Source organism: Chinchilla lanigera, unplaced genomic scaffold (assembly GCF_000276665.1).
Source record: "Chinchilla lanigera isolate Chin_1 unplaced genomic scaffold, ChiLan1.0 scaffold00014, whole genome shotgun sequence".
Lineage (NCBI taxonomy): Eukaryota > Metazoa > Chordata > Mammalia > Rodentia > Chinchillidae > Chinchilla > Chinchilla lanigera.
The window spans coordinates 19,801,097-19,827,188 of NW_004955415.1; the positions used below are offsets into that span (position 1 = coordinate 19,801,097).

General features: G+C 39.4%; 1 protein-coding gene across 1 annotated transcript in view; it reads right to left on the reverse strand.

The window, feature by feature from the left end:
* Pak7 (p21 protein (Cdc42/Rac)-activated kinase 7) overlaps positions 1-24,991 on the reverse strand; it is a gene marked incomplete in the record, with an annotated part of 316,361 nt that extends 291,370 nt beyond the window's left edge. The window contains 1 exon segment of the mRNA XM_013512104.1: positions 24,747-24,991.
* Positions 24,992-26,092: the final 1,101 nt, after the last annotated feature.

Sequence of the window (26,092 nt, forward strand, 5' to 3'; positions counted from 1 at the left end):
ATACTATATATATATATATATACTATATATATTCCATACAATGGAATACTATATAGCCATGAGAACAAGTGAACAACTACTATACATAACAACATGGAAGAATCTCACACAATATCAAATGAGAAAAATCCAGGAAGACTTCCTCTATGAGTCCACCTTAATCAAGGGTGACAGAGGTCTGAATGACAGTTACCCTTGGAGTAAGTTAATAAGAATGGAACACAGGGAAGGATCAAGGTAACAGTATACAGGTATATTTACTCTGTAAAAATTCAGCCAGTTGTATATTAAGATGTACATCTTTTTGTGTGCATAGAGTGCTGCAATAAAATATTTTAAATAAAATTTAAAATGAAGTCACACAATGTGATAGGGATCAGCTGGCTTCTTAGGTCAAATATTAGAAATATCTCTGAGTATGAAGCATTTAGTCCTAGACTTGAATGACAAGAATGACCCAGATAAGTCAAGTACTTGGACAAGGGGATTCTAGATGGAAGGCATAGCAAATGCAGCCACAGGATGACCTGGTAGAGAATGGTATGAGATGAGGTAAAAATGGGAAGAGTCATGTACTAAAAGGCCATTACAGGCTAGGCATGGAGTTAAGGTATTGTTCAGATTCAGTGTGAGGCCACTGAAAGGTTCCACACGGGAAATGTTATGAAATGAGGTGCATTTTTGTGAGTTCTTCACCTACTTTAGTCACTGTTTTGCCTTTAGTGAAATGGTAATGAAAAAGTATATCAGGCATTTAATGGGCCTAACAATATCTAGCATATCTTTAAACATGTTTGTGGTTAATATTATCACATTTTGCAGAATTTAAGACCCCAGGAATTGCAAGATATATCAAAACTTTATGAATCATTGTGAAAGAAAAAAATTACCAATTAGAACATCACAACACTCATCTTACCACTTACAAAATTTACTTTACCTTGTAAAGAGGTTCTTTGGGATTTACTGAGACATGGCTTTTCATGCTGTCATCCTTTGGGTAGTATTATATATATATATATATGCAAAAATAGTTACTCTTTTATTAAAATGCCTTCCCATTCATAAACTTCCCACTCTGAGTCAGTTTTGGACTCAGAATCCTCAAAACACCTGTTTTGAGAAACTATGCAGACAGCAGCAATGGTGTATGGGTGGTCATCAGGAAGTCATGTTCTACTTTGGTTATTTTTCCCTGTGGCTGTGTAAGTCAGACTTAGTATCTGCACTGAAAATGTGAATATGAATGCTAGCCAATATTCCTCAGGAAGACCAGGACTGACACCAGAAAATGTGTGTGGAGCACTTGGACCATCTAGGGAAGCAAGGCAGTGTCAATATGAGCTGACATCAGGGGCCATGCCAACCTCTGAAGTAGCTGTGTAAGCCCACACATTCCAGTCTGGACCATCCTCTCCCCTCTGCTCCTCAGACCACACCCTGCCCAGCCCCTGATGGGAGTAGTAACTACTTTCAGATGTCAAGTTGTTGTTCAGGTGTGATTTTCTAATAGGTTCCATCTGTTACAGTTCTTTGTGTTCTGAATTTTCTGTTCTCATTATGGCCCCCAGTCTTAATAATAACTAAAAGTTTACCAGAACAATTCTTTTTGCTACCATTGTTTGAAAATTTTCCTTTCTTCTGCTTTCTAAAATGATAATTAAATTCAATCACACCACCGTACTGCAGGGAAAATGAAAGCCAGTATGCTTCTGTTTCACATACCTAATCATGGTTTCTGCCTGAATCCCAAGTAATTTAAACCAACCAGCTTCTTTCAGAGTTCCCTTCCTTGAGGCCAGACACATAGCTCCCCATAGCAGCCTGTGAAGGTGGTTCTCAAATGCAGAAAGTACTAGCACCATTCAGAGAGCTTCTGGTTAATTGCTGTGTGAGGGCCGGTCTGATTTAATGAATGTTCTGAATTACAGAAGATTGAGACTCTGGGGTCAGAATACTATGGGGGCCATGAGGGCAGGCTCTGAAGGAAGATTTGACTGGCAAGGTTCTGAAAGTGGCAAATTGTTCAACTTCTTTAAAACCTCAGTTTCATCATCCAAAACATAAGGATTACAATAGTACTAACCTCCTGGTGTTATTATGAGCATAAAGTCTGCCATTTTAAGGGTGAAATAAAGGTTAACTGCTCTGACAGTTCAATTACATGTCAACTTTCCTGGATCATGGCACAATATAAATCTGGATAAATGCTATCTCTGGGTGTGTTTGTGAGGATGTTTCCAGAAGAGGGAGGAGCATTTAAATCAATAGACTGAGTAAAGCAAATTGCGTGCCCTGGCTCAGTACATCACTCAACCCTCTGAGGGCCTGAATAGAACAAGATGTGGAGGAAGACTGAATTCACTCCCAGCTTGGATGTTTGAGTTGGGACCCTGGTCTTCTCCTGCCTTCTGAACTCTGAGTTTCAAGTCTTCAGGCTGAGACTAAACTCTAACTTTCTGCTATCAGCATATTACCAGCTTCCCTGGCCTTCAGCTTGCAGAGAATAGGTCATAGTATTTCTCAGCCTCCACAATTCTGTGAGCCAATACCTGATAATAACTCTCCTATCTCTGGAAAACCTTGGTGAATATGGCTGTCATTACTGTTGCAAGGGTTATCAGTTCTATTATTCTGCTATAACCACCACTTTGTCAACAGTGCACTGTTTGGAGCATCACTGTATTGGAGATAAGATGCTTGGATGCTTATATCTGCTGCTAACTGCATAAGACTGGAAAAATCTCCTAACTTCTCTGGTATTTCCTCTATAGAAACAAATCATGGAGTAACTTGACTCTGCCCCTTGTGCTTGGTCCAAGAATTGCACTAGCACTACCGGTTATCCACTAGCATTGCAGGTTATCCAGCGCAGACCCTTTAGCTCTGCAGGTCTCCCTCTGTACTCATCCCTGCTGCCCTTCCCAGAAAAAAGCTTCAGGCTCAATTTCTAGGGTTTGGTGAGAACTCCAAAGGTATCAAACAATGAGGCTCATACAAAAAAGTTTAAATACTTCAGTGTGGACTTGACTACCTCAGTTTCCTCAATTGCCACATACAAAAGATAAAGCTTGCCCTCTCCCACTTTCCTGAAAATTGAATGGGAGCTTATTGCATACAAATATCTGTCAACATGCTTTGTGTTTTTGATTCTCAAAACATGATATGTTAGACACTAATATTTTGGCAGCGACTGTGATGAAAAGCCAGGCATAGCACTCAGTGGGGCCTCTTGTCTTGCAAGAGAATTGGAGAGTTTGGGTGTTATCAACGGATGAGGAAGGAAAATGAGCAAAGCACTAAAACAATTAATAAACTGCATTAGGACCTTCTCTCTGTCTCTCCTTCTCTCTGTCTCTCTGTCTCTACTTCTCTCTCTGTCTCTCTCACTGTCTCTCTGTCTCTCTGTCTCTCACTTTCTCTGTTTCTGTCTGTCTGTCTGTTTCTCTCTCTCTCTCTCCAAAATTTCATTGCCATACTTACTGGGACAGTCCTAAATGTTGTTTTCCTTGCCCTATTTCAATAAGCAGCACTGAATTACTTTTTTAAAACTCAGTCCATCTACATGGGAATAGCACTGACGAATAAGATTTTCCGTTGCCAGACACAATAATGGAAACTCACAAATTAAAGGGAAAGGATTTTGCACATGGTCCCAAGAGCTGGCTCCAAGGCAAAGACATCGTGGAAGGACTGCGTGGTGGAGCACAGCTGATTGGTTCATGGCGGCTAGGAGGCACAACAGAGGAACAGTGGCAGAGAGGATTAGGTAGGGGCCATATACAGTACCCGGACACAGCTAGCTGATGGGTGTTTCTTAATCCAGTGTAGCTGACATCAGGATTAACTGCCACAAGTTCCTCACAAGCCTAAATTTTGGAAGACATTGAGTATCTGCAAGACCCAAAGACCCAAGACATTTCAGGGAAAACAAACCTACCTGAACATATGCCCACAAACCCCAGTGTTCCTAAGGCCATTTAGTATTCAATCTCTGAATGATGGATGAAATTATCATGAAAGCACATATTTGGTACTATTCCATGGAAGAGACTGAGACATCATGGTCTCAGAGGGCCTTAAATAAACATGAGCTAGCACTCTAAATATTCCTCTTCTAAAAAAATGTGTCAATATCCAAAACCAAACAAAATGGTGTCTGTATTAGTGTTAAAATGAACACAGGAAAGCAGGATAGGGTTGGAGAAATAATACAAACAAGGATACTTGACAGCACTGCAGCTAAATGTAGTAGTCAAAATAACACATAGAAAGCTATTAAAGTTACCTCAAAATTTTTTTCTCCAGAAATTAAACTCATTTAACAAAACATGAAACCATACAGGACACCACAAAATCAAATCACTGAAAGAAAATAGACTTTAGGAGAAATTCCTAGAAAAAAAAATCAGGATTGAGGGCTGGGGTACCTACTTTTCATGTCAGTTTGGAACAACATGTGTTCACTCACAAGTTCATTTCCCTGAGCAACATTTAGGATGCAATTTTATCACTGATTTTCCTCCCATTAAATTAGGTTCTGGGTATGCAAATGTGTTTTCATTTTAACTTCAGCCTAAATTGGTGTATCAACACAAATCTATTTCTTACCGAGGTTCCAAAATAGAAGCAGCAGTACAATAGCAAAATTAGGCCACAAAGATGAAAAACTAAAACCACAAGAGAACAAGGGAAAAGAATCTATGTGCACTATCTTTGGTAACCTATAGCTCATTTCCAGGAAAGATAGCTAGTTTCAAGTACAGTCACTTCAATAAGTTAGGGCTGCCAAAGCTGTGTAGCCAGATGAGTTTCACTGGGTCAGATATCTTTGTAGAGCCTATAATTACATTGCTCAGTGGTTCTTTTGCCCACACTAATGAACATGTTTTATTTGCCTGACCACATCCGCTGCTCCTGCTTCTTGTAGTGGCATCCTGATAATCCTCATAGATGCGCCCTATGCTTGTCACAGGGGTGTGGGAGAAAGTAACTCCACTTTGACTTCTGATTCTAAGGGTGCTTTAGAGCCAGGTGTGGTTAAAAAAAGAAAGAAAGAAAGAAAGAAAGAAAGAAAGAAAGAAAGAAAGAAAGAAAGAAAGAAAGAAGAAAGAAAAAGAAACAATTCCCCATGCTGCAGTGATTGGAATAGCAACAGGCATTGACACATGACCCAAGGAAGTCATACTGGAACTGCTGAAATTCATTTCCGAGACTTTTGTTAAAACTGCTGGAAACTGCTAGACAGCATTTTCTGAATTTTGAAATCAGTGGGATGTTAGCCAACAGCAATAGAGAACCATCTTCCCTGAAAATGTGAGAGCCTGCCGGAGAATGAAACCCATCCAGAAGCAGGCAGAACTGAAAGATGAGAAAGAAATGGCACCATAGGAATTTTTTGAGACCCGGACTCACTGTATTCCTGAACTTTTCACCTAAAAGGTCTAAATTCTTAGTTTTGTTGATCCACTTTGAGTTGGGTTTCTACCCCTTCAAAAAAGTCCTGTTGAAGACACTCACTCTGTGCAGTATTTACTTGGCATATGGCTAAACATACAACTTTTCTGTGTAGCACACACATTCAGTTTTCCTCTGTAACTAAACCAATTTTCATGAAAATGAATCAAAAGGTCAAAATTAGAAGGGAAGCTTTGTCTTTGAATGCATTTCATAAAACTCAATTTTCCCCTGTATTCAAAAGGTCTCTCCTACTTTATTTTAGATTCTAACTAAATTTGACTGCAGTCTATTTTTCCAAGCAGATACAAAGAAAATGTGTACTTAGAATTTTAATTTGAAACCAACGATTCACTAATTACAAAGGAATGGAAGTACATGGAAATACCAGGGTCTCTAATTGACTCGGGTTCTCTGAATTTCTGCAGAGACTACTTCATACCCTTTTGTCTTTTCTTCAAATCTTTGCTGTCACCACTACGATCAATCACAACTTTCTTCCTCAAATTCAACAGATGAATCCTTCTTCAAAGATAGAAAGCAAAAGCCTCACACAGAAACTTTTGCAACTTCTCACAACCAAGTTTCTATAAATCTATCTCATTCTGTCCTTCCCTCTGAATCTAGTAGAAAAGTCCTCTTTCCTAGGTCTACTCCCTCCAGGTGTCTCCTGGATTCTTTCCTCTGCACCTCTTCCACCTCAATGACCAGTTGTCTCCACTGCAATTTCTACATGCTCCTTGCAACTGAATCCTTCCCATCAACTTTTAACTATGCTCAAAGCCATCCATCTTTATGTATGCTTCTCCTCAATTCCACATCTCCATCTCCCTATATTCTCTATTCTTGATTCTCTTTGTCCTCTCACACAAAAATTCCTAAAGGAGTTGTCTTAACTCACTTCATTCATGCCATTCATTTATCTTCTACTCTTTGACTCAAATCCTCCAAGGAAAAATGAAGAAAAAAACCAGGATTCTATGGGGATTAAAATAATAGGATTCCATTTGGATTAAAGGAAAGAAGCAGGTAAAACACTTTATCCAGAAGCTAACACACAGTTAGTCACAGTGTTATTTACACATTTATTTAAGATTTATTGCTCAGGTGTAGTGGAGAATACTATGCCTCTGCTCTTAAGTCTCTTTTAAGCCAGTGGGAAGGAGAGAAACTAAAAGCACATGTAATTACAAGGCAGAATGATTCCAAAGGACCACAGTAAGGGCAGTGAAAGTGGAATCACCACAGAAGGTCCTCCAGGCTGTGGACTGCGCCATTCTGGAAGGTGCCATTCACATGGGCTGATGTGCACAGTATCCTCTGCAGTTGTGGAACACGGAGGACTTGAATATAATGGTACTGGAGCCCTGACATTCTGCTCAGGAAATGGCAGCACCAGAACCCTCAGGTTCAATAACTAGAGGAATCCAGATGGTAAAGAGCTCAGTATTGTTGATCCAAAGCCACTAAGGACAATTTTTCCTCTACCCTTGATAGCTTTCTGCAAATTTGTTCTCTTTATTCCCTTTAGGAACACAGAAATTATGAAAGAACTTTTATACTTCTGCTATTCCAGGTATCTCTGGTGTAAAATTCTCTATTGGTTTCCTGTCTGTATCAGTCAGTTTCTTAAAACCTGCCTATATCTCAAATCCAAGGCTTAACAGCTATTGTTTTAGAGCACAGTGATTTGGAGCCTGCTAAACCTGCTATCCTATGGGAAATCACTCGTATGACCTCATCAGCTTTGGATTCCCTCTTGTTCCACCACTGTTTGAGGCACATGGCCACTGTTAAAACACTTTCTTCAGTATCCTAAACTTCCTAAACTAATACATTGTCATCAAAGAAACCATCTGGGTTATTTTTGAAATCTCAACCACAAGCTGCTAACTGCCCAATAACCATTCCTTGCTTCTTCTCTTTCAAGTACCTTCCAATAGCCAGTTAAAATTCATTAATGTTTACCATTTATCATCAGTGCATTATAAGTTTCACTACATTGCCTTCTTTCTCTGTGCAAAGTTATTTTTAGTTTGGGAGTTTCTAGCAAGACCTAGGATAAAGTCATTTTAATTATCCATGTCAATAGACATAACTTTAATTTTATATTTTCTAACTTTCCTTACTGTCACGGTATCTGTTACTAAAAATGGTCATGGGCATGACCTACATCATTTGGGACATAGAGTTCGATTAATGCTTCAAAGGTACAGCTTGCCAACTGGTCCCCAGTGCCCTACAAGAATGCAATTGCATTACACGGGTAAATGCTTTACTCCCGGGAATATTCTTGTTTCATCACAAGGTCGGTTGTGGCCTTACTTCCACTACGTTTTCAAAATTATATGCACTTAACACCTGCATGTTTAATTATCTCTGTCTCCAAATCAGCATCTACAGTTATATTGTGAAGTTTATTTGGAAATGATTTTGAGCACAAGTTAAACTTTGCCCCATTGCCCTTTTATCTGCTATACATGTGCTGTTCTTCTCTACCCTAATGGCTCAGTGATAAATCCACTCATAGTTGACTAGCAAAGATGATTTTGCTGTATTTTGGACAATAACATTCCAAGGAGCCCTGAAGTTATGTATGCTAAGTGGACAACAGGTACAAATGTAGAAACTATGTTAGTGTCTACCTGTATCTCTAATGACTTCCAGCAGCCATTATTTCTGCCCTGATGGCCATTCAAAGCACAGAAGATGGCAGAAAAAAAGAACTGACATCCGTGGGGACATCCTTCATCCTTCCACCAATGACCAATGGGATCTATTATGTAAATATCTCCACTCCTTCTTCTTCTTCGGGTAGACTCATTTTGAAATGTGAATTTACATCATTTTTCAGTTTCCCAGTTTAACAATCCAACCTTGGCAACCTTCTGCTGTGACTCGAATACATGTGTCTTTTCAAAATTCATGTGCTGAAATTTAAACCTAAAAATGATGGTATTATAAGGTGGGTCCTAGGTCATGATGGCCCTGCTGTCATGGGTGGGATTATAGAACAGCCTGAAAGAGGAAGCTTCCCTTCCACCTTCTGCCATGTGGGGACACAGCATCAGCGCAAAGCTTCCAGAAAGTCAGCTAAAAGGTACTCCCTTGAAGCAGAAAGCAAGCTCTTTTCAGGCCCTGAACCTCCTGGTGGCTTGATCTTGGACAGCCTGGACACCAGAACTGTGAGAAATAAATCCTTCTTATTTATAAATAATCCTACGTTATTCTGTTACAGCAGTGGGAATGTTAAGTACAGCTCTTCCCAGTGTTACTTCCCCTATCTCTTAATGGTATTCCATGAATTCCAAACAGACTATTTGCTCTTGAATCCTTACCTCAAAATCTATTTCTAGGGGGAAAACCAAACTCAAATAGGAGACGTTAAAGGAATTAAGCTTTAAAACTTAAGAAAATGTTTTGTTTTTGTTTTTGTTTTTACCTTTCATCTTTTATCTTTATGGCAAAATAATCTCAGTCAATAGAGCAGAGTAGCACAAATATGTCATTTATTAACCAAAAGATGAGAATGATGGTAACATATAATTTGTAAGACTTCTGTAAGGATTAGGTGAGACAAAATATATATTATATAAAACACAATCTCTGGCAAACAATGTGTTCACACTATCTTAGTTATTATTGCTATTGTTGTCCCAACTCTGTTGTATATCTTTATTTTGCTAGAGCAACAACTTGTTGAGAACCTATTATGTGCTTTTGCTTCTTTGGGGGAATATTCCATTTTCAAAAGAAAAACTTATGGTTTGAACTCCGTAGAACATCTACCTGTATAAAATGCTATTTTCATTGACAAAAATTTGGAGGACAATTGGCAGGGACACAGTAGTAACATCCTTAGAAGCATGAAAGCAAGATTAAAATGTGAATCAGCACAAAATTATACTTCCAACTGAAAAAGTTTCAAAGTCTTTGCAGGACGCAAATTGTGTGCAAATTGGAATGCACTGCAAAAATGGTCCCTATGTCTATCTCTCTTTGTAGCCTCACCTTTTGGGATGTAATTTTGCAGCAACCTTTCTGAAAACATGGTCTACTCCCCCCACTTTAAATCTGGGCTGGCCTTGAGACTTGTTTTGGACAAGAGGATGTACTTGAATACAACATGGTAGTTCCAAGCCTGAGCCTTCAGAGATCTGTGAGTTCATTTTTCTCTCTTGGAGCCTGCTCACTGCCCTGTGGACAAGCCCATGGCAGCCTGGTGAGGATGAGAGTCATGTAACCAAGAAGCCACCATCTGTAAATGGCCTGTCCTAGAGCAGCTTGCTCTGCTTTCTTTCTGGGCTGCATCGCTTCTAACCACACTCATAGATTTAGAGGTCCCAGGACCAAAGACTTGGGTTCTTTTTGCATTCACATGCTTTGAAAATGTCCAGTCTGTTGGCCCTACATGTTGCTTCTCCACTAAGTCCTACATTCTCACCTCCAGCTCCAAGTTTCCGATGACTTCTAAACTCATATTTCCATAAACTTCTCATCTCTACCAGACATAGACATCCACTGGAATGTACCAAAAGGTAAGCCCAGGTTTTCCTCCAGAAATCTTCCTCTGTAGTCTACTCCTTCTTAGTTGAATTCCATTCTTCTAGTTGCTCAAATCAAAAACCGTGCAGTCATCCTTGACTCCTCTTTTGCTGTCAAAACCCATTTCCAAGCCATGGAAAATCTTGTCTTTACAATCCATCATGAGTGAGGCAGTGTTTATCACTTTCACTGCTACAAAGCCTTGGTCAAATCACCCTCAAGTCTCACTTCAAATATTCTCTCCCATTGCCCTCTGGATCGGTCCACCAGCTTCTCTACTCTTTCCCTCTCAACAGAGAAGACAATGTGTATATCATGTTGCATCGTATCATATCATATTGTACTGTATCATCTGATCCTACTCTCTGCTCACCTCCCTCCAGAGGTCTCCATCTTGTTCGCAATAAAGGCCATGGTACTGACCTTAGCATCCTAGGCCCTATACCAGTGATGGTAAACTTTTTAGAGCTCTCAATTGTAACAGGCACTGTGGCATCCATGCCATAGGTTCCTCACCACTGCCCTACATGATGTGTCCTTCATATCACCGACATCATCTCCAAGCACATGTTCCCTTATTCATTTTTTCTGGCCATGCTGGTCACCTTAAACTTTCTCAAATGAGCCAGATGTTTTCCTGTCTCAGGGACTTTGCACTGACTGTTATCACTATTTATGATTTTCTTCTATATGAATCTACAATCATTCACTGCATACTAAAGTTTCATTCAGTGACATACTACATTTAAGATGGTGCCTCATAAAATTACAATGGAGCTGAAAATTCCTATTTCTTGGTGACATCATAGCCATCATAATGTTGCAGTGGATGATTACTCTGTGCTTGTGAATGATGCTGGTGTTAACAAACCTACTGAACTGCCAGCTGCATGCAAGTGTAGCACTTAGAACTAGGTATCATACAAAATTTTAGCTGCTTCTGCTGCTGAACAACTATGCAATAGCATATTGCCTTATGAATTTACTGTACTACAACTTTTAGTGTTATTTCAGCATGTCCTCATACTTACAAAAATGTTACCAAACAGCATGAGTATTTTGTCAACAGCAGCTTCACACACCTCAAGTTTACTTTGTCTCTAGACAACAGCAATAGGCCAAGCTCAGTGATTGACCTGCCCCAGCCAGTTTTGTGTAAATTCTTTCCATGATGTTTGCAGCAGGCCAAAATGATGAATTCCTCAGACCAAATCCCCATGTTAAGCAGCACGTGCCTGTATTTGGGCCATTATCTTCTCTGCTCGCATGTCACACTCTCCACGGTGCCTGTTCTGAATACTCTGCTTCAAATCAGTCCCTTTACGACTACGCTTCCCACCCCTTCTTTTTTTTTTTTTTGGTTTTTCTGGTTTTTCTCCGGTACTGGGAACCGAACTCACGACCTTGCGCTTGCCAGGCAGGCGCTTTGGCGCTGAGCTAAATTCCCAGCCCCTTCCCACCCCTTCTGATCACCCTTATCCCACCCTATTTTTGCAAAGCCCACCTCACCTTCTGATATTTTGCGTATTTAGTTATGCTTATTGTTTACGTCTCTCTTTCCTTCCACAGGAGGGTTTTGTGTGTACATGGATGTGCTCCACGTGCCTAAGTGCCACCGAAATAAACACAAGGCACAACATCCCTCCGATGAATGGATATGTGACACTAGGAATCAACACTGTAATGCCTGTCAAAGAATAACGCAGACACAGACACTACTCTAATAGACAGTTCCAATTATCATTATTTTAATCCCATCAGTTAGGTGATTGTATTAGACCCAAAGATTTTTCTGTTTCACAGTGACAACTACAATCAACACATACCCTGGTTTACATAGAAAAGAAAGGGCCCTTCCATGGTGGAGTGTGCTCTGTGTTTAAAACAAACTGAAGTCTGGAAAGAAACAGAGAGCCACTACTATCACACTAGTATGCCAAGCCAAAAACAAACCAAGACAACCCCCAAAATCACTAGGGAGAACTCTGGAATTCTCTCTCATGTGTTTTTCATTACTTTTTACCAAGGTACAGTGATATCATTATTCTTAGTCACCCTGGGTGATTCCAATATTGATTTTGAGATCTTTCCAGCCATTCTATAGAATACATTTATAACATTCTATTTCACTGCTGTGAGCATGGCTGCATTCCTAATGTTTTATATTTTCCAGATGATAATGTCATGTGAACTATGATCACAAACTTTTGAGTTTTGATAATACCTACTTTTAGCAACCTCAAGATTATGATTTTTTCTACCTGTTTTATTCAAATTAAAACAAAGGAGGATTTTTTGGTAATTGTCCATTGTTGAAAGATATTTCCAAAGTTGTGAAGCAAATATTTCTACCCAATATCCTCAAGTTATCCTTTTTGAAAATAAACTTCGTACCAGAATAGGAATCTTACTTCTAGATATTTTAAGAGAAAAATCTTAAAAATGCATTTTTAAAAATTTCATTTGCCTTATACCTAAATTATTAAACAAATTGTCCTGTATTTCCAGGAAGACTTACTTTGATTCATTTCCCTTCTAAGCCTTTCTAGTTTTTTTCTCATTTTACACTGTAGCCATCACTATGGAAACAGTGGTGCCAAAGACTTGGGCAGAACTGAATAAAACCCCAGCTTTCAGTAAAAAATCATTTTATGTTCAGGCAGGGGTCACACCACCAATCAAGCATATTCACACCAGGCTTGGGACAACAGAGCAGTGGGTGTAAGTTACATCTAGTAATCAAATAATTACTCTTAATGAGTTTCAAGAAGTTCAATTTATTTACTCTATTCATGGAAAGCTGGCTGTTAGCTTATGGTTTGATCATTTTCTCTGTTTTTATTGCTTTTAGAATCTCTACCTTACACCCATATCCAATAACAGTTTTCTTTCTTACTCTAAGAAACAGGTAGGGGTAATTAAACTTCTCCTCTTCTTGTCTTTCATTAATAGAAAATACAAAATTTTAGTGTGAAACTTTACTTTTAAGGAGATAGGTTAGGTCATGTATAGCTTCTGCTGTGGAATTTTAAAGTCATTGTATTTTTTTTCTTTTTGAAGTTGTCCTCAAACTCTTCTATCTTGGTAGTACCCACTCACCCAGAAACAGATATTCTGTCATGTGCATGTAGAAAACTAGATGCTGAGGACACAAACATAAAGACTACACATGAGTGCTTTATAGAATAATTCCCAGTCTAGTGTAAAAAGTAAGAAAAGATCTACAGAACACTGTGATGAATGTTTGACTGCCAGAAAATGTGGGCAAATTCTTTTTTGGGCTGCGGAGAGTGGTAGCTGACTAGGGAGTTTTTAAGGAGGAGGTGGTAATCAGATGACTTAATGCTCTTGTTGGGGGTGGGAATGAAGACAAGAACAAAGAAGAGGCTTACACAAGATAAGGGGAGTATGATAGCAGTGAGGACAGGAAAGGATATGTGCAAATTTTTTTTGAAGTGGATGAGATTTGATTGAGAGAAGGAGGGAGACTGACTGTATTTGGAATAGTAAAGAGATTGGACACACCAGGAAAATAGCAACTACCTTAAAAACTTTCATAAAAGGTAAGACAAACTATAGTCAGATATCAGTTCTAAGATGCACTGTGCATATCAAAATCTGTATACTCATAACCCATGCATTTATCCTACTGTATACTTTACATCATCTCTAAGTTATTTATAATACTGGATACAATGCTGTCATGGCTTGTACCTAGATGTCCCTCCAAAGCCTCATGTGCTCATAGGTAGGGAGTTTCAAAGATGGCTGAATTAGGATGTGTAAATATAGATTAAGGATGTGATGCTGGGATTGAGTGTGGACAATGAAAGCCCAGCCCTGAGAATGGGTGGCACCATCAATAGGCTTACAGCCTCTATGAAATGTAAAGGAAGAGAAACAAAGAAGGCAGGCTTGTGCTACTTTTGCTGCATCTGCTACTTCTGCTGCTGCTGCTTGCTGCTTGCTATCTTCTACCTTCTACACCATGAACAGTTTCTCCTTTTTAATGCCCCTCTGCCATGCCTCCCTGTCCTAGAGCCAGCTGACTATGGACTGAAACTTCGACAAACTCTGAACTAAAACAAACCTTCCCTCTTTTAACTTTGGGCATTGGGTATTTTGCTTCAGCAACAAGAAAGTAACTAAGACAAATATAAATATTAGTAGATGATAAACTATATTGTATAGGGGCAAATGACCAAGAAAAAAATGTCAGCACATGTTTAGTACAGGTGCAATGGTTTTTTTACATAGATTTGTTTTGTGGTTGTTTGAATACACAGGTAAGGAGGGCCAACCATACCATTCCACTCAAAGCATGAATAATGGTTATTCAAATATTATTGGAAAATCCCTTTTGTTTGTTTTCATGTCTTGAAAACTTAGAGAAGATTGACCTAAAAACCATATGGATGAGGAAAGCTCTAAGTTCTATTTCTATTTTTTTTTTCTTTAACCCCCCTCTTCCATCAGTGTTTTTATTTTTAGAGGTTAAATCATACCCACGTAGCAACTGTTCCTACTTTGCAGGAAGAATCTTTCTTTTAAACAAATGAAGTATAAATTTTGTACTCTTTCAGGAAGTTTGCTTCATGGGTCAATAAAATGCAGTGGAGCTAGAAGATTAGGCAAAGGGGGCAACTCGGCTGACAATTAAAAACAATTAGCTAGAAAATGAGCCTTCCACAAATAACATTTGCATGACTCAAATGACCATCCTTAGAAGCAAACACAGGAAGTTCCATCTATAAAATAGCTAGGGTTTCTTAAATGAAATGTCTAACTTGAATTTTAATTGAAAGTGAAACTAACAACTATTGAATCTTCAGTTTTATGTGTTTGTCTTTTCTCTTTTTCTTACTTCTCCCTCTCTTCTCCATTCCATAAATTGCCATTAAAATGGTGATAACCAATATTGTTGAAATAATCTTCTTAATTCAGGAGGGCAGTGGAATAGTGCAGAGTTAGAGCTATTAACTAGTACATTAAAGAAAAATCAAACACACTCTTCATTATCAATTTACCTTTATCACCAGTGACATGAATGGCAACTCCTTTGAAACCTTGTAGAGGGAATCCCACAACAGCACATCTGTTTTAAAATGTTAAGTTAAATTTCCTTCTTATACAACAATCAAATATTGATTTTGGGCTTTGATCATGCAGCTAATCATAATAGAGAACACAGCAAGACCATCGGTGCTTTTGCTTTCTCTTTTCATGAGGAAATCTGCCCAGACAAAAATGCTGAATCTGAGGATCTGGAGTACTGGAGAGTCAAAGTGGGTTGATTAATCCAGTAATTTTTTTAATTATTGAGGATCCAGGGACTCCAAACAAGAGTTCTCTCGGTATCTGCTCAGTTGTTACATAACACAGTATTTATGGTATTTTAATGCAAATAATCCAGGGTTTGACTCTGCCCCTTTACCCTAACTGCATGACAATTTGCCATGAATGATCTGATAGCATTCTCATAAAGATTAATTAACATACACAGTTGAAATATGTGGATAAGGGCTTAACACATCTTCTTCTATATGTTAGTTATAATCACACAAGTGTATTCCATGTTTAATAATTAACATTGATGTTCCATGCTCAGCCAGTTATGTTGTGCTTTCATGACAACTTGGAAGCCAGGTTTATATTTAGAATTCTTGAGTTCTAGAGCATGGCAAACCAAGAAGAACCAAGCGCACACCACTTTCTTTCCACTCTGACCTCTAATGTGTAGACATGATCACAAGTCCATGGCCCATCCATCCCTCCTATAGCGGGTGTCTGCACATTTAGGGGCCAGGATCCCTATGAGCAAAGGTCCCAAAATCACAAACACAGAAAGTAGAACCCAGAAGGGATCAAGAGCTGCAGGCAGCAGGTGGGCTCTGGGGTCAGTGCCAAGGAGCACAGTTTTGGAGGTGCGTGGAAGCTGGAGGGCAGAGCAATAAGGCTCTATATTATGTAAGGATCAGGGCAGGGGACTTCTGCTAGTGATTAAAGATTATTCTATCATTCCTGTTTTTAGTGCAATTGAAGAATAATTACTTTTCTCCATTCTTCCATGTACAAGCCATGTTTCCTCAGGGAAAAGTTTACAAAGTGTTATAAAAACAATAATATCAGTGTTAACTTACCTAGATAGCTACAGACATTGTGCACTTCTGAGAGGAACAGCAGTAAAAATACAAACTGATCTAAGAGTGATTTTTAGTATTTTGTTCCAAAGTTAGTGAATCTAAGTCCAGTATCAATGGTGGGTTAAACTCAAACGTGACTGTAGGATTATCTAAGCATAAGATAATTCCAGAAAAAAAAAAAAAAAAAAAAGCCTAGACTTGTGCTGGTGCCCAATCTATTTCCACTGGTGACTGTAGTGTCCCATAATCTAATCACCTTTCAAAACTCCACTTCTCAATACATGAGACTTTGGGGAGATATTTCAGATCTAGACCATAACAAGGTCATAATTATTAATTTATATAACATGCATTCATTGATTATGTGCTATGTCAGGGACTTTGCCAAATCTATCAGCAATTATGCTTAGTTTACATGAAAATGAAAGAAACTGCCTAACTTGAGTAAAAGAAATTTACTAGAAGGACATCAGGTGGTGAAAAAAAAAACTTCCAGGAATGGAGGAAAGAAAAAAATCCCCCCAAAAAATATATCCAAACCCAAGTTTGAAGCAGACAAGAACTTCATCAGCTCTGGGTCTAAAGACCTGTGTCAGAAATTTGAGAAAAGTGCTCCAACCAAGAAACACTGAATCAGAGTTTGGCCACAAACTCTGATATTATACTTGTAGGATTCTTGTCATAGGTAGCCCACTCCGTTGGGCTTCAGAGAGGCTAGTCTCACTATAACTTTTCCAGTGAAAGAAGCAAGAGAGATGCGATGGGTGCTAAACAGCCAAAACCAAATCAAACCAAACAAATGCCAAATAAAATTGTCTATTACCCTAGTACTTGGAGGCAAACAAGGCTGAATGCGAGCCATGTCTCCTTTGCTTCCTCTGGGGAATATTTGCTGTGGTACAGAAGTTTGCCTGGCATAAGGCCTGTGGTACAGTGTTCACTAAGATGTGAAATATATTTCCCCACTATGGGGAATGTGTGCTATACATATGGTGGATACTTTTTTGTGCTGGAGTCAATGGTGACCTGTTAGAAAGAAAGTCACTCTCTGGGCTTAGTCCTATTATGCCAGCAGGGCTTTGGAGGGAAGGACTCATTCTCAGGTAAGGGAAATCCAGGGAAAGGATACTTCGCTTTGAACAGATTCTTTTCTATTCCCCTACTCTCTTTTGAATGGGAATATTTACCTCTGCCATTGTACCTTAGGATTGTGTAATTTATTTTTATTTTTACAAATTTTCATAGCTAAGAGGTTGCCCTGAGGTTCTCAGAAGTAATTTGGACTAAGACTTTTGAAAAATGCTGGAGTTGTTGGGACTTTTGGAAAGAGATTATTGCATTTCTCATTGTATAGAGGATATAAAACATGTTAGCCGAGATTATGAACTTTCTATTTCATCTATTTGGAGGTTAACTATGATTTAAGAAGATGTATTTGGATATGAAGTTAACAAAGGATGGATGGTGACCACTGATTCTGATATGTGAATTTCATCAGATTAAGAAATGCCCAGCAGATTAGCAGAGCACACTTAGAGTGTATCTGGGGAGTCAGGGAGGCATGGCCTTGTGTCCTAGATGGTCGCCTGCCTCTTCCTCTCTGGGGCTGTTCCTTTCTTCTGCTTTCCAGCTACCATATACTAAGCAGCCTTGCCCTGCCATGCCCTTTTGCCATGACATTTTGGCCTAGGAAATAGCTAACTATGGCTGAATTTCCCTAATCTGTGAGCCAAATTTAACTCTTCCTCCTGTACATTGTGTCAGTATTGTGTGCAGCAATGGGAAAGCTAACTAAAGAGAATTTAATCTACATGACCACTATATTTGTAAAACAGCGTTTTTTCATGATTAAACAATATATTATCAAAGACTAAATTTTGAAAAAAAAAGGACAAAACATCCATATTCTACCACCAAGAGATTTCCTTTTTGTTTTTGTGTCAGTTTTTTGTATGACTATATATTTCCACTTCACAAAACACAAATTAATGACACAATATATGCTGTAGTCCATCTTGGTTATTTCCACCTGAAATTATAATACAGGTCATGCCACTACATAATCTTCAAAATGATCACCTTAGTACCAATAGTCTATCATTTGGGGAATTTAAGGTGTTAGGAGTCAGTCTCAATTTTTGGTTATGTATATTGTTTTACACTTTTATTATTAAACATAATCTTTTATACACAGTCATGCTGGAATCTACATTCTTAACAAAAGCTAAAATGAATACAAAATAGGAAGACAAAGAAATGTGTCAAATAATTTAAACTTTAGTTTTGACAAATATTTTTCAAACTCTTATCAAGGAAGATTTTATCATGTGACTTTCCCATGACAAGTGAGTGTGACTATCCCTTTCATTGCAACCTTCCTTGCACTGAGCATTTTTTATACTTATTTTGTACTCATTGATACATTAAAACATCCTATCTCATTTTCTTTTTTTTTCCAGTACAGGGAATCGAACTCACGACCTTGCATTTGTCAGGCGGGCGCTGTGCCGCTGAGCTAAATCCCCAGCCCCACCATCTCATCTTCAAATCACCTTTCTGGAATTAATGTTAAGAACATTTACTAAATATGTCCATTAGTCTTAATTCCTCCCTTTGAATTATTTATTTAAATATTTGGAAAATTCAATTTTTCCTATGTTCACTGATTAGCAGGAGATTTTCTATGTTCACTAATTAGCAAGAGTATTATCACATTAACTATCTTCATTTTGGGGCCACTTTGCTCCCCATGATTATATTCCACTTTAAAATGTACATCTCTTTGTATATAAAACATTCAGATGTACATTTTGCTGTGGAATTCTCTCCATGGTTTTATATTTAGAATATTTTCTTCTAGTTTTGTTTTCCAACCTACATATAAACTTTTCAGTTTATTGAGAATTTATGTTGGAGAGGCATGTTAGCAGAGGTTCTTGATTCAATGTCTTTTATATGTGTAGCTAATTTCTTTGATATTTTTGTCAAATATTCATCAGAGTTTCATAATGTTTGTTCTATGACATTTCTGTTTCTAAAAACTATGTAAACCTGTATCTACACCAGTCTATTTATCAATTCTAAAGCAGGACTATACTTCCATGATTATAGTTTGGTGATCAATTTTTATTTCAGTTAGACAAAATCATCACCACCTTCTCCTCATATCTCCCTTCCTCTAACACTCCCCCCACCCTTCCCATCCCCATCCCAATGACCTATCTGTACTCATAGCCTGCTTATGCCCAGGACCCCCTTCAACCTCCACATTTCCCATCTTCACTGCCCACCACTAGCCCCACTACCCCCACTACCCCCAACCCCCTCTCACCACTTTTTTTTTTTTTACAAAACTTTCCTATTATCATATAATTATTCTTCCAAATACACGTTGGAATCATTTGCCAAATTCTCCCAAATCCCAGTGCAATAAAACTACATAATTGATCTGTGAAAAATAATCACTTCATAATATCCATTGTTCTACTCAGAAAGGTTCCATTTTTTTGTTTGTTTCTTAGTTTTATGCATTCTGAGTAAGATTTTCTCCAGAGGTTCTTATATACTCAATTATTTTATGGATATTTCCTATTTTCCAAATGTAACCATTTTTGTGGTCTCAAAAATAGGATCATTCTCCATTCTAGGCTTTGGTTGGTAAGTGCTGGTATTTGAGGCAGCCACTGACTTTTGAATATGTATTTTATAACCAATCACCTTAGTGAAATCTCTCTATAGTTACTTTAGGTTTTGGCTGTTGCAACAGTATACCCATCATTTTTAAACAAAATCAAAGCACACTCTATAATTGTTGGTTACTTACAAGAAAATCTTTACTTAAGCAAATTTTATTATTTTTAAAAATCAATTTTCATGAGAATAATAAAAGGACATGAAGTTGAAGCCATTCTAGGAATCCAAAATATTATATGTGTTTCTATATTAAACTATATTAATTTACCCAGGCATGTAGTCTTGCTATCCAAAACTATCAAAAGGACTTTCTATGAGACATGAAGTTACTTTACCTTTGGATTAAATAAATTAAATGAAATAATAAAACAATTAAGAATTTTCACAAAAACCCATCAGAAATATGTTGCTCTATAAAGAGCAGTTTATCTTTTACTTTGACTCAAATGACATTGACCAAGATTATTTTTTAAAACAGAATAGCACTCACCCAGACAGATTCAGAAAAAAAAAAAATGCCTCTCTTCTATATCTGGGCAGATTCCATTTCTTTAAGTGCCTTATTTTGAAAAACATCAGGGCCATTTAATAGCAATTACCAATTACTGAGTATTAAATATTTGCTATGCTCCTAATAAATGTAGGGTTATGTGTTATTGGAAAGGTTAGGGAACTATAGTGATGATTAGGACTGAAGAAGATCTGGCACATAATAGAAGCTCAGTAACTGACCAAATCATTCATTTAGCATTGTATGTAGTATGATTGTAGTATTGATGTTGTATGTATTATGGATGTGCAGAAGTTTAAAAGCCTAGTTCATCAATGTCTTCTTTGGATCTGGCATATGCAAATAATATCCATGCAAAATATATATATATATATATATATATATATATATATATATATATTGCATGGATATTATATAAATGCATAATATTTGTTGGCTGATATATTTTATAAATCTCCAGTTGCCGCACAATATTTTGACTTAATTTTTAACTGCTAATATAACCAATTCTTAGAAGATGGATTTGTTAAAGCCAAGAATACTCTCCTTTTGAAGTCAGGATGAGATTCTAAATAGACCTTTTTATGATCAAAAAAAAAAAAAAAAGCTTCTAAAAAGTAAGATTGTTAAATTAGCATCAAAACATGCTATACAGTTTATTCATTCCTTCACTCACACACCAAATATTGGTTGAACATCTTGTTCTTACAGGACACAAAATAAACTGCCACCATGGAAAGTTTTGACAGTTAGCAGCCAAATGAATGAGAAATAATAGGAGGTAAATGCTATGGAAGAAAATAAAAGAGAAGATGAGAGAGTAATAGAAGTCAGGAAAGTCCAAAAGATAAGTACAGGTTGGGTTGGAAAAATATAGGGAAAAGCATTTGGGATGTTTGAGGAAGTAGATATCAGCTCATTGTGATAGTGACAAGAGAAAGAGATGCCTAAGGTCAGACTCCTGAGACCCTGTGAGTCTCTGGAAATTGCCCCAGTGTATAGGTGAAATTTTATGCGGAGAACTGACATGCTAGGGATGAAGGATTGGAAAAGCCAACCAAAGAGCTAGGGGTCTTGTTAGGAAGATGTACTCATGGTCTGGGTAAATGATGATGACTTGAATTTGATCATGGTGATAGCGGGAATGGAAAGAAGAATCTATCAAGATCTATATAGAAGATAGAATTATAAAACCGTGTGATGCTTTGGGGTGTGGAGAATAAATGGAATAAAGGTGTCAGAGATGATCTTTGGGCTTCTAGCTAAAACAGCTCTGGGCACAGGGATACCATTAACCAAGATAAGAAAAGCAAAACCAAAAACAGAAGACTAGGATGGAGCTGGGTGTAGTGTTCCACACCTATAATCCCAACATTCTAGGAGGCTGAAGGAAGATCTCAAGTTGAGGCCCAGGATGGGCAACTCAGTGAAACCCTGCCTCAAAATAAAAAAAATAAAAACTTGAATGGTGATATAGCTTAGTACAAAGGTCCTGGGTTCAAACATTCATACCAAAAACAACCCTATAAAGTAGATAAGATATCTTTGTTACTGCTGTTATTTTGTTTGTTTTGCGTTGTGATGGTAAGGTAGCATAAAGGGAAGAAGCCAACATCACCAAACATTTGGGACAGGATATATTTAGGATACCTGTAGAAAACCCAAACCCCTGATTGTCTGGGTTTCCAGACAAGTGGCATGTATAAATCGAGTATTGTGAACTCTGCCCTTCTCTACCACTACCATAGGTCAGAATAAAGCACAAACGAAGTTAGTTGGATTAAGTAACCATTTGTCTTTTCTGAACCCTTGCAATTCTATCTTTACTTTTTGTTCTAATATTGACATAATTTTAACATTGTTATTATTGCAGATATTGGCACACTAGGTTGAATAGTGTCTTCTCAAAATTCATGTTGGATTAGAAACCATAAATGTAACCTTATTTGGAAATCAGGGTCTTTGGAGATGTAACCAAGGTAAGCTGAAGTCATACTGAATTAGGGTGTGTTCTAAATACAACATGAAGGGTGTTTTTATACAAAGAAGTGAATCTGGACACAAGCACAGACACAGAGACAAGAAATCATGTGAAGATGGAGGTAAAGTTTGGAGTTGTGCTATCACAACCAAGGAATACTGGCTTGAGGCTTCCAGAGTCTGAAAGTGGCAGAAAAGGATTCTCTTTTAGAGGTTCCATAAGGAGCATGGCTCTGCCACAGCTTGATTTTGGACTTTTGGCCTCCAGAACTGTACAGGAATAAATTTCGATTGGCTTAAGCCATCAAATTTTGGGTAATTTGTTATGGCAATCTTAGAAAACTGAAACAATTGGGAAGACTTAAATGAATCCACATGTTTGAACCTGATTTCTATAAGGAGCATATCATATGGGTTCAATAAACATACATTTCCTTTCTTCTCTTAATGTTCCCCATCATTTTCTTTGTGGTTTATGTTATGAGTACTCCCCACAAATATCAATTTTGGTAGATCTTAATATTCCTAAATCTGTTTTACAGGTGAAGAGACTAAGGTTAGGGGAAGTTAAATAGCTTGTCTGAGCTCATGAAGCTAAACGTGCAAGAGTCAGAATTGAAACTCAGCTCTTCCTCTAATAGCTCTAGCATTTCATCAAGCTGCAAGGGAAGGACAGGCACTGCTGAGTTTTCAGCGTCTGAAATTGAAGCTCACATTTATTCATAAAATAACAAGTTACAAGTTTGAGTACAATGAGTTTCTTCCCATCCACAGAAGAACACAAAATTTTAATTCTAAGGCCAATCCTACCACTGAACTTGCCATCAATTTCTATTGCTCCATTAGCAGAGCCTCTGTCTTGCACAGATGAATTCTGAGTCAAGGTATTATTATATGATTGGATATTTATGGCTTTAATAGACTGAAATGCATTTTTCTTATGCAGTTCCCATTTTTTTGATGATACTGACTCATCCTTGCCACCTAACAAGACCATAAAAATAAATAGTATAAGTGCAGAGGAAAATATGTCTAAACTTCGTGTTCACAGACAGAGGCCCATCCTTTATAGAGTAAAATAAAAAATAAAGGTGTGTTCTAAATTTACCTTTCCTCTTTAACTCAGTGGGTTGTGCTGCCAAATATAACAGGCATACAAATGTAAGGTGGCACAGCTGTTATTATTGAACGCCAAGTTTGTAGAATTCCAGTGCAGGAGAGGCTTCTGTAGAAAGAGTCTTGTCCATCTGGACTCAGGTAAAAGAAAGTGTCTCCACCACCATTAAATCCCAGAAGGGAGAAGGACATGCTGAGATTTTGTGAATTACCTAAGACCCTGTGGCTATTTCTTGGTAGAACGCTGTGGAATGCCAGGATTTCCCATTTCCCCCAAAGTATATTCAGTCTTCTCAGCTGTCACCAACTATTAATGATGACATTTTCCTTTGGTTTTGTGCCAATTTCCCTCTCTCTTTCCCTCCTGCTCTCTCTCTTCCTCTCTCTCTCTCTCTCTCTCTCTCTCTCTCTCTCTCTCTCTCTCTCTGTTTTTCTTTAAAATAACCACCTCAAATAACTCCAATGCTTCAAAGTCCCTTAATTAGGATATAAGTTAGTGAATTAATCCACCTCCCATGTTTAAAGCCACACACACACACACACACACACACACACACACACACACACGGTTTCAGGGATGATCCCGCTCCTTCAAACTGAGCACGGATGAGCCCCAGACTTTTCAAGTTTACCCTCCAGGAGGCTGACATTGCATACAATTTTGACAACAGTTTTGGAACCAGTATTCTTTTCCACGCTTTGCCCACATCAGTGCCCACGAGCAGAAGTTCTCTGTCTCTCCATTACAACCCACCACACGCACAGACACATCGAAGCAAATAACAAAGGAAAACAGCCCCATCAAGGCTAGGCTACTGCAAATTGCAGTCCACACCTGCCAAAAAGAGAAAGCCACATGGGAATCCTGCCTTATCAATATTTCCAACACTCCTCGGGAAAAGCAGGCACTTGGCACCCCCGGGCCAGGCGTGCAGAGCTGTCTACACAAAGAACGGGAGCTGGGCTTGCCAGCCTTTCGGGGTACCAGCGCACTCCCAGGGCTGGGATCGGGGTCCTCTCCCACGCCCTCCTGCCCAGCAGAAAAGAACTATCCTTTATTTGACCGGTAGGAGCCCAGGCAGGATGGTAGCTTTTGGGGGGGTGGGCGGTCCTCGTATCAAGGGGCTATCGCAGTGGGTCCCTAGCCTTCGGCATCTCCTAGCAGATGCACGATCGCGCTGTCACAGAGGTCCCCTGCGCATCCTCTCCGGGCAAAGCAGGATGCCTCGGGTACCAGTCGTGCGCATCCCTGCGGACTGCCCTCCTCGCGCCAGCACCCACCCAGGCAGCCCCGGACGCACCCTTCTACCTGGTTGCCGGCTGCCCGTGAGGCGGCGGAGCCTCATCCCTTCTCCTCGCGCTACATCGCTCCGAGCGCCATGTTCCCGGTCTCCGGCGAGCTGGGGAACTACTACGGCTGGGTAGGGGTGAGGGGGCGGGGGCTAGCGCGGGAGGTGGGGCAGAGCCAAAGCTTGCTACTCTCCACCCAAATCTCCCCCGCTACTGAGCATGCCCAGCTGCCCGGCTGCTCCCCAGGAGCCCTGTACAGGAGCGGCACAGCTTCTCCGGGTTTTCGAGGCAGCCGGCTGGAGGCGGGTTACAGCTGCTGGAGGGTGGAGCGGGGGGCGTGTCTATCCCCAGAGCTGGCCAGAGCAGCCAATCGGATCGGTCTCCCTCCCGACCTCCTCCAGGGGCAGCTTTGCCCCTCCCCACACTATCGGGCGAAATTTTGTGCAGGACGCTGCGAGGCTGAGAGTTGCTTAAGAGGCTAGCTTAGATGGGAGCAGGAGGACCGAGAGGCAGGTCCGCAGGCGGGCCTATTCGCCACCACCTGAACTCCAGCCTCTCCACTTTAATGAGCCTTGGATTGAAATGCGGATTCTGATCCCTTAGCTGGGGCGGGGCTTCTGCAAGCCAACTGACTAATCGCTGGTCCTCTGATCCCTCTGGAGGAGCAAGACAGAGGAAACTCCCAGCTGTGACCGCTGGTCACATCCTTTAACCAAACAGCTCAACAATGGTTTCTGGGGTCCACGGAGACCCCGCCTGCGTTCAGATGGCAGTGGTGACTCAGGTGAAGGTGTCCCTGAGGTAGCTGAAGCACAGCTGCGAGAAAGCTCCCGGCAGCACACACTGCACAGACCCGCTACTTTCGGATTTAGAATTTGGTAACTAGGGAACATGGGTTCTCGCAACTCTTCGAGCTCGCTTTGCTCGTGGGCTACCAAACGCCTTGTCAGCTGACCTGTTCTACTCAAGTCTGAACCAGTCTGTCTTGCCTGTTCCCCTGACTTCCCTGAGCAGGGACAAAAAGAGTGAAAATCAGTCAGTTCATTGCACATGTAATGACAAGACTGGGCTCGCCCAGTTAAGATTCAGTGTAGGGCGTTTTGCAACCAAGAGATGCCAGGCTTTTGAGTGATATTTCAGTTGAAGCGTGCAATGATTCTTTTCTGGTTCAACTGAAATGCCTCAGTTGCCTTCTCCCCTCCCAATTGCTGGAAGACTCCAGCATTGCTGAGAATATTTGCTGGTCACATGGTACGGAAAGGAAGGCAGTCACAAAACCACCCATGAGGTTTCAGCCTTCGAAATGAAGAAGCCACACCTTTGTGCATCCTTAGTATCCCCAAATTGCCCTGAGGAG